Source organism: Vitis vinifera, chromosome 13, assembly GCF_030704535.1.
Source record: "Vitis vinifera cultivar Pinot Noir 40024 chromosome 13, ASM3070453v1".
Taxonomy (NCBI): Eukaryota; Viridiplantae; Streptophyta; class Magnoliopsida; order Vitales; family Vitaceae; genus Vitis; species Vitis vinifera.
Genome location: NC_081817.1, coordinates 17,923,620 through 17,938,574, shown reverse-complemented (window position 1 = coordinate 17,938,574; position 14,955 = coordinate 17,923,620). Strand labels below are relative to the sequence as shown.

At 33.0% G+C, this 14,955-nt stretch overlaps 1 long non-coding RNA gene across 1 annotated transcript; it reads left to right on the top strand.

Annotated features, from left to right (window-relative positions):
- Positions 1-14,070: 14,070 nt before the first annotated feature.
- Positions 14,071-14,628, top strand: LOC109123767 (uncharacterized). Its single transcript, XR_002031612.2, has 2 exons — positions 14,071-14,148; positions 14,318-14,628. It is a non-coding gene; the product is annotated as an uncharacterized LOC109123767 (long non-coding RNA).
- The last annotated feature ends 327 nt before the right edge of the window (positions 14,629-14,955 follow it).

Here is a 14,955-nt window from a genome sequence, read left to right as displayed (position 1 = left end):
ACATTTGCTTCATTTTAAGTTCAAGCTTGACCCTCTAAATGATACCTAGCAGAGTCGCCATTTTATGGACCTCGTATTTCGACTCATGCGTTTTCCACTCGATGGTGAGCTCGATTTTTTTATTTGAAAATGATTTTATTTACTAGAAAATGACTTGGAATCGCCCCTTATTTTTTGTTTTATTCTTTTTAAAAGGAAAAAAAATAAGAAATAAAAACCCTAAGTGTGACTCCTTATTTTCGGAAAAGGTGGTCTGCAAAAAAACGGATCGGGCTCGGGGGTCAAGTTACTTATCAGAAAGGTACGGTAAACACCGTAGCACCCCTCTAAGTCCCTAAAAATGAGTCTCTACTAATAAAATGAAGCAATCATGACAATTAATAAGTAGGTCAATGGATATCAAATGAAAATCAAAACAAAACACCTGAATGAATATGAGAGGCGAAAAACATACCTGAGTGATGAACCGATTTATTTCATGGAAAACAAATGTTAGTAAATAGGCATAGAATAATCGTGTGTATGTCATAGAACGAAGTAAGTTAATCAAGCATAGTAATCAATAAATCAATGAGAAAGCCATATATGTCGAGTCCCACCAAAACCCAATTGATCTTGCATGAATTAATCTCACAAATTCCATTGTCTCGGAATTATGGAAATCGCCTTCGTGCTTATTGATGATCGGGAAAAATAGAAGGTTATTTGAAAACTAGAGTGGAATTAAAACTGTTCGAAAAAACATTGGGTTTTCGAAATTTATTTGGAAATTGAAGTCTCGAAATTTATTTGGAAATTGGAGTCTCGAAAATTATTTGAAAATTGGAGTCTTAGGAATTAAATTTAAGAATTGGATTTTTGGAAATTAAATTTGAAAGAAATTGGAATTTTGAAAATCATTTGAGAATTGGAACAGTGAAAATTAAATTATAGAAATTGGAATCCTGGAAAATATTTGAAGGTGGGATTTTTAAAAATAAATAAATAAAATGATAATAATAATAAATATAATAACAATAATGATAATAAATAAACAAATGTGAAAGTCGGAATTTTGTAAAATTGGGAACTAAATTTGGAATTTTGGAGGATTATTTAGAGATGGAATTTTAAATAAATGAATAAGTGAATAAATAAATAAATGGAATAATAATAATATCGAAAATAATAATGATTGGATAAATAATTGCGAAAATTGGAATTTTGGAACTTGGGAATTGAACTTAGAGATTGGAAATTTGAAGAATTATTTAAAGATTGAATTTTAAATAAATGAATAAGTGAATAAATAAATGAATGGAATAATAATAATAACGAAAATAATAATGATTAAATAAATAAATGTGAAAATTGGAATTTTGGAAAATGGAAATTAAGTTTGGAAATCGGAATTTTGAAGAATTGATTTGAAAAGAAATGGAGAAACTGGAAACCAGAAAAATTATTTTAAGGATGGAATGTCGAAAAATTAAATTTCGAAAACCGAGAACCTGAAAAATTATTTGAAGGATGGAATGTTGGAAAATTAAATTTCAAAAACCGGGAACTCGAAAAATTATTTTAAGGATGGAATGTCAGAAGATTGAAATTTGAAAATCGGAAACCCGAAAAATTATTTTTAAGGATGGAATGTTGGAAGATTGAATTTCGAAAACCGGAAACCCGAAAATAATAATGATTGGATAAATAATTACGAAAATGGGAATTTTGGAAATGGGAAATTAAATTTGGAAATCGGAATTTTAAAAGTATTGTGTAAGGATGGAATTTTGAAAATAAATGATTAAATAAATAAATGTGAAAATTCGAATTTTGGAAATTAGAAATTAAATTTGGAAATTGGAATTTGGAAGAGTTAATTAAAGATGGAATTTTAAAAATAAATAAATAAGGTAATAATAATAACAAAAATAATGATGATTAAATAAATATATGTGGAAATTGGAATTCCGGAAATTGGAAATTAAATTTGGAAATCGAAAATTTGAAGAATTATTTAAAGATAGAAATGAAAATTAAATTTGAAAGTAATTAAAGTTTAGGAAGTCAAAGTTTTTTTTTAAAATTAAACTTAAAAATTGGAGTTTTGAAAAATTAAATTAAAAATTAGGGTTTCGAAAATTTATTTGAAAATGAAAGTTTGGAAAATTACATTTAAAAATAATTAAAGTTCGGAAAGTTAAAGTTTTGAGAATTAAACTTAAAAAAAAAACTGGAATTTTGAGTAAATTAATTAAAAATTGGAATGGAAATAAGATTATTTAAAAAACCAGAATTTTGAAAATCATTTTAAAGAGAATTTGCAAAAAATAAAAAGTTGGCATGTGAGGATAAAGAACAATAAATAAAATAAATAAATAAATAAATAAAGGCACATGCTTGCCCACTTAAGGTTTATGGTGTTGTTTGCCCAACAAAAAAATAAATTAAAAAGATTAATAATAATAATAATAATAAACATTTTTCTATGGTCATTTCTAAGTGCAAGTGGGGTCCAATAGCAATTCATGGTGGTCAACAAATTCAAAGAATAACATTTCCGTTAGAGAACCAAAGAAAAGCCATGATATCTAATAAATGTGCTTCCAGTGGCAAGGTCCACTAAAAACCCCTTGAGACCATTTCCTTTAATGTATTTTCCACCACACTAGCTTTTGCAGCCTACATTATGACATGTCCTCCAACATCCTCGAGACTCATTTTATTTTTTTTTGGTATTAAAGTCAAACAAATCATCACCTCACAGCCTTTCCATCATCTCATCAACGTCTTCATTATTCTGCTTTTCCCCCAGTTCAGTCCAGCCTTTGCTCTCTTAAAGAATAAAATGAAATCATCGTCTGCAAGCTGCCTAATACACCATTGAATCCATGTAACACCATATCTCCCTACTTCTAGAGTGAAGTCTTGAAGTTGAACACAATAAAAGTTGGCGGCCTTGTGCATATCCAAAAACATAGGCTTTCTATACAAACCGCTAAGAGAAAAGTGTTTTAAGGAAAACCTCATTGCTCTGAACACCCACATCATTCACATGGTAGTATCCACCTAACATACCATTCACCGATGCGTCCACACCTTCCCAATAGCTGACGCCTTTATGGTACCCGTCAGTCTTCTTATGAGAATCTACTCCATCTCCAATTTCAGCTCTCTACATCTCCTTCACGTTCTTGAATTCTCTGCCCTCATGATCTAGCCCACCATCCTCCATTTTTTAACTTAATTAAATGTCCAGTAGCCAATCTCTAACCTCATCTGTCGGTGATACACACAATTCTATGCACCCAAAAAACCCATAGAAAATAGAGGAGAATGACAAGAAAACAGAGCATGAAGAAAAGAAACAAAAATGAACCTGTGAAAGCTACATTTCACATTTCGTTCCAAGGGACTTAGGTTGGTGGGAGAGAGGCAAGCAGATTGAAACAGAAAAAAAAAACAACAAACAAATCTCCAAATAAAGCCAAGTGAAATAGAGCTTCATTGGGTTCAAATAATGCTAAAAAGAACAGTGACTGAAATAATAACAAAGACCATATTGAACAAGCAAAAAAAAAAAAACGACAAAACTCATGTGCAAACTATGTTAGTTGTAATCAAATGTGCACACCAAAACCTCAAATAGCAAAAGAAGAAGACAATAGGCATAGAAAATGAAGGTGAACAAGAAAATATCCAGCAAACTCACCTGAGGAGTCCTCTAAGCAACAAAACTTTTCTAAGCTTCACCCCGCTCCCCTTTTAGTACCCATTCCTCCATTTTTTTCTTTTTCTTTCCTGCTTTTATTCCCTCCTAGCTGACTTCTTCTCCAAGGAAGAATACCTTTCAAAAAAAAAAAAATCACCCCCCTCCCTGTTTCTGTCTTCCCCCACAAGCCATCACTTGCTCCACTGTGCATCATTTCGCCAATGCGTCACTCTCCAAACCACCACCATGGGCAGCCATGCTTTTTAGCCACACGTCTATGCAGCTGGTTTTTTTCTCCAAAAAGAGGTCCCCCCCCCAGAGAGGAAGGAGTAAAGGAAACAGAGCACAATGAAAGGAAATGGTCTTAGCTCTCAATTTCTTGTATTCTTTTATTAAGGAGGGTTGTTTCATTTGAAGATGAAGAAAAGAGAAAACTCACTTATACTTTATTGCAATGCAGGGTAGAGGAACTGGACCAACATAATACTGTGTAGCATATGTTGATCAGAATCTTGTAACATAAAGCTACTAAGATCCCAAATTATTGTTTCTTTCCTTTGTGGTGAGTGGGGGGGAGAGGTTTGGGGGTTAATTAGTGATTTTGTTAAACTTATCTAATGCTAAATCTGTAAATACGTTTCAATTGTTCCACCAGTCAAACTGAAATCAAGTACCTGGCTTCCATGTTTAGAATTAGTTTTTTCCTCAATTGATTGGAAATGAACTGGTGTTCTATTGAAAAAGAGCAAGGAGAGCACTTGTTTCCTTGTTCATATTATTACTTTCCATCATTGGATACTAACATGGACTCAATTTTTTATGGGTACCTGAATATAGAAACATGAAAGTTTTGTTGTTGACATTAAAAGTTTCAAAATGACATTTTTTTTCAGGAAATGACACACAACTGTGACTGTGGCCATAGTCAACACAAGGGCATTGAACAATTTGACAACATGGCTGGTGGTAGATCAAGAACATCTCCTGCTATATTCATCTTAATCAACATGAACCTGGCGCCTTATGTGAGATTTTGGCCATAGCATCTAGTTATTCTAAAGAAATGGAGAGGATTAGGTAGAGATAATTCTGAATCTCTTGCACTAGATCTACCTTGGAAGGTTAGCCATAAATCAGCTTGACAATTCTAGATGCTTGAGAAGAGGTTGGGTGGTCTTGAAAATCAAGAGGTGCAACAACTGTATAGTCTTTGCATACACCAAAACCTGTTTCTCCACAAGAATAGATAGAAGGCAATTAATCATGGCAGGTAATGCAACTCCAAGCAATAGAGTAAGAGTTGAAGAAAGAACATACATGTTTCTAAGAGAAGTGCTGCAGTTCTTGTCCATCTGAATACCAGCTATTCAAGTGCTGTAGTTTTTTTACCTTTATCCCTAAATTATAAAAGAAAATGACCAGCTATTCAAGTTGTTTTTCTTCTGCTACCAATGGACCTAGTTGTTTGAGAGACATGAAGATGGATTAGGTATGGGTGACTCTGAAACACTCTGCTACAATAATAAAAATGTTCTTAATTATGGCAGGTAATGCAAATCTAGGCAACAGAGATGTTTCTAATACAAGTGTTGTTCTTGTCCATCTAGTACATATGGACTGCAATTTTTAGCAACATGGTATCACTCCCTCTTTCAACACTAAAGAAAGTTGGCCAGGATGATGACATTTACGAAAGAATTCTGGGAATGTATTGATGACTTGAACCATTCCATTTAGAAACCTAAAAGAATTCCATAAATTTGTTGATGCCAAAGTCCCACAAAAATGAAGTGCGAGCCTTCTTGACATGGATGAAAAACCTATCTCTTAGAAGTAGAATCTTGGCCTACTGATTAGTAGTTTGTTTAGTGCATTGTTGTATATTTTTGCCACCTAAATACCAACTATTCAAGCCCATAAGGTTCCAATACATTTTGTTCCTGTTCTTTGGTTGCTCTTCTTCTTATATTACCAGGAATAGGTTTTTGATCTTTACAATGTCTAAATCATGAAGGGGAATGAGACTATGTTGCAGTCTGTTCTCTTGCCACCATAACAAGATTTCTTGTAAGATTATGAAATTGCAATGACTAATTAATTGGTTTCCAATATTCTTCAAGCATATGCAAGAGAACCAGCCTGAGGGTAAGAGGGCTAACAAACCTTTGTTTTTAGTTGGCAAAATCTCATTAATTGGCTTCCTAAAAAACAGATTAAAAACAAGTAAATGCTTATCAGACGTTAAATTCCAAATCCAAATGAGGAAGATGTGTAAGCCTATAAGAGTGCTTACAGATCACCCTTTAATGATATGTAAATTGTCTTTCTTTCAATTTGCAAGGGTTTATACTTTGTGAATCAGGATATGCTGCCAAGAAAAATGCCTCCCTTCCTTGGAAAAAAAAAATATCACCTGATATTTTTATTTTTATTTTATATATATATATATATATATATATATATATATATATATATATATATATATATATATATATATATATATATATATATGTTTGTGCCAAAAATATAAAAGTAAAATATAAAGGTTTGTTTGACTACTGTTTTCTATAACAGTTTTCTATTCTTTAGAATAAACACGTTTCATAATAAAAAAAAATATTTTTATTTTCTACTCTTAAAAATAAAAAATATGATATTTTCATAAAATATCTTTTAATTATTTTTTAAGAATTGTTTTAAAAAATAATTATACAAACATATATAATGATTAAAAATAAAATACTTGATACATAAATTGTTTTTAAACATATTTAAAAATATTAAAAACATGTTAAAAATATTTCAGATTTTCAAACAAACTTTTATTTTTCAAAATATCGAAAAACATTTTTAAAAAATTATTCTTAAAAACTGTTTTTCAGAACTGTCTTTGAAAATAGTTACCTAACAAAACCTAACTAATAATCAAAACAAGTTTCTTTGAAATTACTAGCATCTAAATCTTCCTAAAATTGTGAACTTATAATTTAGAATTAGCAAATTTGCTTGGGTTGATTAGACTTGAATTTTCTTATATTCGTAGTCATATGAAATCGGATTTTTATGTATATCATTCTTACTTCTAAATAATTTGAATAACTAAAAAATTCAAGTATGATGGAAAAATCTATTTTTTGGGTTTAAACAACCAAATTGCCTGTTCAATCTCCCTCTAGATAATTTTACAAATGAAAAGCATCATACCTTCAAAATGACAGTTCAAAAACTCAGGATTTATTTCTTTTAGCAGTGATCAAGGGAAAATTGGAATTCCACCTTTGGCTTAGGAATATTAATAAGGAGCAACCGAAGTGTAGAAAGAAAAAAATTATTAAAGAAATTTTTTTTTTTCATATTTGATTTTACTATAAAAAAATGTGAAAATATAATTAAAAGTATTAAGATCAAATTTTGTAAAGAACATATGGTCATGTCCCCTACAAACTCTCATTAGAAAGAGTCTATACAAAATTGTTGTCAAACTGGTGTTGATGCTCTGTTCTAATTACTTGAATTCCCATGCAAATTAGTTTTTGAATTTGTGTTGGATTTTATATCACAAGCTTGGAGGTTTGAGTATTTTTACAAACATAAAACTCATCTTTGTTTATTGGAAATTATTCAAAAAATAGTTTGAAGTCATGTCTTTTTCCAATAGATGCCTTACTATAATGTTGATTGGTATTCTTCCTAAGCAATCTCCTTCTATCACCTATCAGCCCTATCCTAGCCACTAATTTATTTCATAACAATAATGGTATTTTCGGTACACTAATAATTTGTGATTTGTTTGAATTACATGTTAAATTTATATATTCTCCATTATCACCATACTCACATACAGGAAATATGTATATATACGAATTCATTCAAACATGCCTTTTGCTTTTGATTTTGGAACATACCCGAGTCCATTTTTCACTTTTAATGAAGATGTATGGATTTTCTAAGACTGTGGAGGGCACCACCTTTCCTCTGAATTCTCTCTAACGATGGGAATGGGAGAGAACAAGTTCCTTTTGTTTCAAAACATTGTCATTATTCAAGGAATAGACACTAACACTTGGATTTATACCCTCCTGCCTTAGGGACCATACCCTTTGGCTATTGGGCCTCACGAGTCTTAGGCCCATCATCTAAGGCCCGTGACGGCGTTGGGCTCTACACATAGGTGGCCCATACTCTTGATCAAATAGAAATCGTATATATATGGATAGCTAAATCCTAAACAATGGTTAATATAATGTAGGTCCATATTTATTCTATCAATCTCTCACTTGGACCAATTATATTATAAAACAATGTTCATGATAGTACTTTATTGAGCTCATCTTTGCTATCCTATTCAAATATCCTTAAACAATCTGATCTACTAATTATGCTAACATAGTATCAAAGTGGCCTTCGTTAATCATAATTATAACTAGACTCATAACAAAATTAGCAACATGGATCAATTATGGATATGTAGCATGGAAATTACATAGAATGTGATCTCTAATATGTCTATTTCCAATTGGTCCCACTTTATGATTAAAAAAAAAAAAAGTCAAATTCCACTTTCAACACTTGATGCTAAACTGCTTCTGAAAGTCATCATTTCAATTCAGAGCATTCAAACACAATAGTCTTTTAAAATCAAGGTCCATACAGATAACACAACATAATATCACATCAAGAAAATAAACATAAAATCTAAATACAAACTCCCACTATACTGGCACATCATCAATGTGTACAACACCCATATGTGTGACGTGCTCATGATATACTTTGGGTTGCAAACCCTTAGTGAGCGGATCCGCAATCATGGAGTTTGTGCTTATGTGTTCAATCAATACTTGAAGACTCTGAACTCTTTCTTTCACAACCAAGAACTTGATGTCAATGTGTTTGGACTTTGACAAACTTCGGTTGTTCTTAGAATACAATTCTGCAGCTTTATTATCACAATTGATTCTTAATGGTTTATCAATCCCATCAACAATTCACAATTGAGTGATAAAATTCCACAGCCATATCCCATGGTTTGATGCCTCGTAGCAAGCTATGAATTCTGCCTCCATGGTGCAAGAAGCAATAAGTGTTTGTTTAACACTTTTCCATGAAACTGCTTCTCCAGCCAACATGAAGATGTAGCCTGAAGTAGATCTCCTACTATCAAGACATCCCACGAAATCGGAGTCTGAATATCCCATGATCTCTAAATGACTGGATCTACGATATGTGAGCATGTAATATTTAGTTCTTTGTAAATACCGCATAACCCATTTTGCCTTTTTCCAGTGATCCATACCTGGGTTACTCAAATATCTACTTAACATTCCAACACTATATGCAATATCTGGACACGTACAAACTTGTGCATACATGAGACTTCCTACTGCCGAGGCATAGAGAAACCTCTCCATATCCTTCTTCTCGAGTTCATTTTTCGGACATTGGTGCAAACTAAATTTATCGCCTTTTTCCACAGGCGTGCCTCTTGGTGTACAATTGCTCATGCCAAATCTACTCAACACTTTATCGATGTAGGAATTTTGTGATAACCCAAGTATACCTCTTGAATGATCCCTATAGATCTGTATACCGAGCATAAAAGAGGCATCACCAAGATCCTTCATGTCAAATTTACTAGATAGAAATCACTTGGTTTCATGCAAAAGTCCCACATCACTACTTGCAAGTAGAATATAATCAACATATTACACCAAGATAATGAATTTGCTCCCACTGAACTTAAGGTATATGCATTGATCAACGGTGTTCTCCTTAAAACCAAATGAAGTAATCACCTTATCAAACTTTCGATACCATTGTCGGGATGCTTGCTTTAAACCATATATGGACCTTTTTAATCTGCATACAAGCTGCTTTGAATCATTAGACTCAAAGTTCTCCGATTGCACCATGTATATTGTCTCATCAATGTTGCCATTAAGAAATGCAGTTTTAACGTCCATTTGATGCAGCTCTAAATCATAATGAGCTACAAGTGCCATGATGATTTTAAAGGAGTCCTTTGACGAAACCGGTGAAAAGGTCTCCTTATAATCAATGCCTTCCTTTTGAGTGAAACCTTTTGCAACTAGGCATGCCTTATACCTAACAATGTTGCCTTTTAAATCCCGCTTGGTCTTAAAAATCCATTTACAACCAATCAGTTTTACGCCTTCAGGTAACTCTACTAGGTCCCAAACACCATTGTCTTTCATTGATTTCGTCTCATCCTTCATGGCTTCTATCCACTTTTCAGAGTCAGAACTTTGTTTGACTTGACTAACTGAAATTGGATCGTCTTCCAGACCCATGTCAAACTCATGTTCTTGGAGATATACAACATAATAATCTGAAATTGTACTTCTCCTTTCTCTAGTGGATCTTCTTAGTGGCACTTATACTTATAGTTCTTGAGGTTTTTGAGTTACTTCTTCATGAACTTGAACCGGTTCCATAACAGCAAGAGGAATCTCAGGTGTGTCTTCAATCTCTATTATTGGCTGTACACTCTGGATAGTGTCATCAAACATAATATGACCATGTCCAGTTATAATAATAGGAATACTAACAGATTCCTCTCTTCAAATACCACCTTTCTTAATGGTTCTCTCTCACTTAACTCAACATCCTCAATGAACTTAGCATTGCCTGTTTCAAAGAAGGATCTTGTTGAGGGGTCATAAAACTTGAAACCTCTCGACCTTTCATAATACCCTACAAAGTAGCAACTCACTGTTCTGGAGTCCAATTTCTTTTCATTTGGCTTATAAGGCCTAGCCTCAGCTAGACAACCCCAGACATGCAAGTGCCTAATACTAGGTTTCTTGCTAGTCCATAACTCATATAGGGTTTTGGCTACTGTTTTGCTTGGGACTCTATTCAAAATGTAAACGGCAGTTTTGATGGCTCACCCCAAAGTGATTCCAGTAAGGTGGAATGACTTATCATACTTCTTACCATATCCTTAAGAGTACGGTTTCGCCTCTCTGCTGCACCATTTTGGCTCGGAGTCCCCAACATGGTGTACTAAGGAATGATACCACACTCCATCAAATATTTGGCGAATGGACCTGAACGTTGTTCACCAGATCTATCATATCTACCATAATATTTACTTCCACGGTCAGATTTGACGACCTTTATTTTCTTGCTTAGTTGGTTCTCAACTTCAGCTTTAAAATTCTTGAGCACATCCAATGACTGAGACTTTTCATGAATCAAATAAAGATAGCCATAGCACAAGTAATCGTCAATGAAAGTGATAAAATATTGTTGTCCATTCCAAGAAGGGGTAGGAAATGGACCACAAATGTCCGTATGTATCAATTCCAAGACGTCATTACACCTATTGGCATCCTTTTTCCTCATATTTGTTTGTTTACCCTTAATGCACTCTATACATACTTGAAAGTCTGAGAAATCAAGTGTATCAAGAATTCCTTCTAACACAAGCCTTTGAATACGTTGATTTGAAATATGACCCAAACACCTGTGCCATAACATTGATGAATTCTCATTTATTAATTTTCACTTAATGCCATAATTACTTGAATGCAAGGTTTCATTTCCATTAGTGGCCTTTATGTTCAATTTGTATAATTTGTCTGTTAGACTACCTGTACCAATAACATTTGAATTTAGATAAAGACTAACCATTCCATTTCTAAATGAACAACAATATCCAAATTTGTCCAGACATGAAACAGAAATTAAATTCCTTCTAAACGACAATACTACAAAAGTCTCTTCCAAATCCAAAGTACATTCAGAGTCTAACTATAATCTAAAAAGACCAATAGCCTTCACTGTAGCCTTGTTTCTATTTCCCACATAGATGTATCTTTCACCATCAGTTGGCATTCAGCTCCTTAGGCAACCCTGCATAGTGACACTTATGTGAGTAGTTGTACCCGTATCTATCCACCAAGTGTCAGTAGGCACTAAAGCTAAATTAATTTTTGAACAAACAAAGTTGAAAAGTGTACTTTTCTTTTCACGCCAAGTAGCGTATTTGGTACATGTCTTCTTCATATGACCAGCCTTTTTGCAAAAGAAACAAGTGATCTCCTTATCTTGTTTCTTCTGCTTTGATATCCCAGAAACTGCAGTTTGTTTTCTTTTATTATCCCTCTTTCTTTTCTTGCTAGTACCAAATCCCTAAGATGTGGAAGCCAAGTGCGCACTTTCTATCTTCTCTTGTTTCAATCTCTCTTCCTCTTGTACACATTGAGCAATAAGCTCATTCAAAGTCCATTTTTCCTTTTGTGTATTGTAACTGATTTTGAATGGACTGAATTGTGTAGGCAGAGAGATCAAGACCAAGTGCACGAGTATGTCTTCCGACAACTCTAACTTTAGTGCCTTGAGTCTAGTCACAAGATTAGACATTTCCATAATGTACTCCCTTATATTTTCTTTCCCTTTATACCGCATGGAGACAAGCTTACTAAGAATAGTGTTTCTCTTAATCTTTTTGTTTGCAGCGAATCGGTTTACTATCTGGTCCAAGAATGCCTTGACTCGGGTTTCCTCAGGTGTTGCACCCCTTATAGCTTCTGGAATTGAGTGCTTCATTATCATTAGACTCATGCGATTGGATCGCTCCCATTTTTCCATAATAGACTTTTGCTCAGCAGTGCTAGCACTAGTAAGATCTGGAGAGTGATCCTCTCTTAATGCATAGTTTAAATCCATGCACCCAAGCACAATTATAACGTGCTCCTTCCATTTCTTGAAGTTTGTGTCATTAAGCACAGGAATGTTATTAACATTTACAGATATAGAATATGTTGAATTCATAATAATAAAGCTCACAATCAGTCATATAATCATCATATATACATGAATAAATAAACATCATATAAGATACCTAGCACAAACATTAATATTCAGTCTTTGGACAAAAAAATATTAACTTGTAATTGATATCCTTATACAAAATTAATTAATAAATATTGACAATAAAATAGAAACAATATGTCTATCTTTGGACTGACATACAATATACAAGATAAACTTTATATGTCACATATTTATGACTACTTTATTTATTATCATATTAAAATAATCTTCCTTTGGGCTGATTATGTTAAATAATAATAAAAATAGCATGTTTACATATTATAAAATAAATAAATTATATATTATATGTTACTTTGGCAACAAATATATATAATTCATTTATTTTAAAACATTAAACATAAATACAACAAGAAATAATTCAATCAAAATTATTTATTTATTTATTTATGCATAATCTCATGTATATATATAACAATTGAAGCATAAAACATATATAAAAGCTTTTGTCTAATGGTTTAGGCATGGGCTTGATTTTAAGGCAACAACCAATGGTCATGGGTTCAAGCCAACCCATCCCCTTGGTTATATTATTTTACTAACTGGTCTAAAAAAGCATCATAGTCAAATGGGTGGGCCTGGATTGAACCTAGGCCAGGGTTCAAATCCCCAAATTGCAAAGTGAATAATGATGCAAGGGCGTGCAATTTAGATGAAATATTACCCATATTTTATTATCATTATTCACATTGATCACTTTACATGTAGCACAAACATAAAATTTTCCCGTAGCACAAATAGCAATTGTTAGATTTCTTTATTTTCCATTATCACCCAAGACACAAAAACAGGATATATGTATATCAAGCATTCAAAACATTCCTTTGATCTTTGATCTCTGGACAGGGTACCAACCTGAATCCATTTTTGATTTTGTTATTTTTATTGGCCCAGATTTTGTATTGTTTCCCCTGGATATTTCGTTTTTTTGTTTTTAAAGATTGTTTTTGGTGAAAATGGAACCGGAACCTCGATCTAATACCAATTGTTAAATTTATATATTCTCCATTATCACCATACTCACATACAGGAAATATGTATATATACGAATTCATTCAAACATGCCTTTTGCTTTTGATTTTGGAACATACCCGAGTCCATTTTTCACTTTTGATGAGGATGTATGGATCTTCTAAGACTGTGGAGGGCACCACCTTTCCTCTAAATTCTCTCTGACGATGGGAGCGGGAGAGAACAGGTTTTTTTGTTTCAAAACGTTGTCATTATTCAAGGAACAGACACTGACACTTGGATTTATACCCTCCTGCCTTAGGGACCATACCCTTTGGCTATTAGGCCTCACGAGTCTTAGGCCCATCATCTAAGGCCCGTGACGGCGCTGGGCTCTACACATAGGTGGCCCATACTCTTGATCAAATAGAAATCGTATATATATGGATAGCTAAATCCTGAACAATGGTTAATATAATGTAGGTCCATATTTATTCTATCATGACAGCCAATAATTGGCTCATAAGCTGATGAGTTGGTTCTCCTTCAAGCTTTCTACAGTATACTTTAGGCACCTCCAGCGCAGTGAAGTGAATACCCAAGCTTTTTGGATTTCTTCTGGGACACCTGGAAGGCTGGCACATAAGGTTTGTCATCTGCACACCTGCCATGAGTGACAAACACATGTGGGTTCATCTCAAAACTCAATAAGAACAAAGAAATAGCTCAGCCAGTCTTTTGATTATAAATTAAGAATGGAGAAAAACTGTTATGTCAATCTTAAGAAGCTCAACCAGTATTTTTTTTTTTTTATAGACAACAAGAACATGCAGTAAAGAGTGCCAAAAGAGGAGGGGGCACACCCTACAAATACCGGGAGAAGCACAACCAGTATCCATGAAAGGTTTAAATAGCTCAGCCACAAATTTCGAATATGTGCATCCTCTTTGTTCTCTTTATTCTCTTCCCACAAAGATATTCCTTCGATTTTGTGAAACAGTCCTAGTTTTCTTTATGCCATTCTACTGTTGTTCCTATGAGAGGTAGTTTGGGCACACTTCAACAAATTTGTAAAATTTTAATGTTTCAAAACCTTGTTCATATCATTAATCTGATGTTCAAACTTAGGCTCATGGATTAAAAAAAAAAAAAAAAAAAACCTTCATTTGTTGTCCAAAGCAATTGAGTCAAAATGGGTGCATGGTGATATTTCTTTTATTGTTTCACACAAATTAAGAATATCCTAATGGTATGTTATTCTACGGTCATTTACATGCTATCATAATTTTGGAGTTTATTTAGGATTTGATTTTTGAAGAATTAGAAACATTGCTCAATGTTTTTAAAATAATTATCTTTGAAAATTTTGAAATGATAAACGCCTAATAAGTTTTTTTTTTTCCTATCATTAAAAATATTACCATTTTTGCTGGCACTCATTTAATGAAGTAACA